Consider the following 234-nt stretch of genomic DNA (forward strand, 5'->3'; position numbering starts at 1 on the left):
GTCCATTTCTTAGAAAAGAACTTCCATTCCTTTTCTTCCCTTTTCAAAAAAAAAAAAAATTTTGCAAAGATATTTTCCCCGGAGAAGTTTTCCCACGTAGTGAACTTTTGGGGCAAATCGAAGACTGGGATGAGAAAGAATAGAGAATAAAGGAGGGGGATGGAAACGCAGAAGGATGCAGGGTGATGGAAGGAGAGGTTAATGGATGGAAAAATATGAACAAAGATAAACAGG

The sequence above is a fragment of the Penaeus monodon genome, chromosome 30 (assembly GCF_015228065.2).
Source record: "Penaeus monodon isolate SGIC_2016 chromosome 30, NSTDA_Pmon_1, whole genome shotgun sequence".
Lineage (NCBI taxonomy): Eukaryota > Metazoa > Arthropoda > Malacostraca > Decapoda > Penaeidae > Penaeus > Penaeus monodon.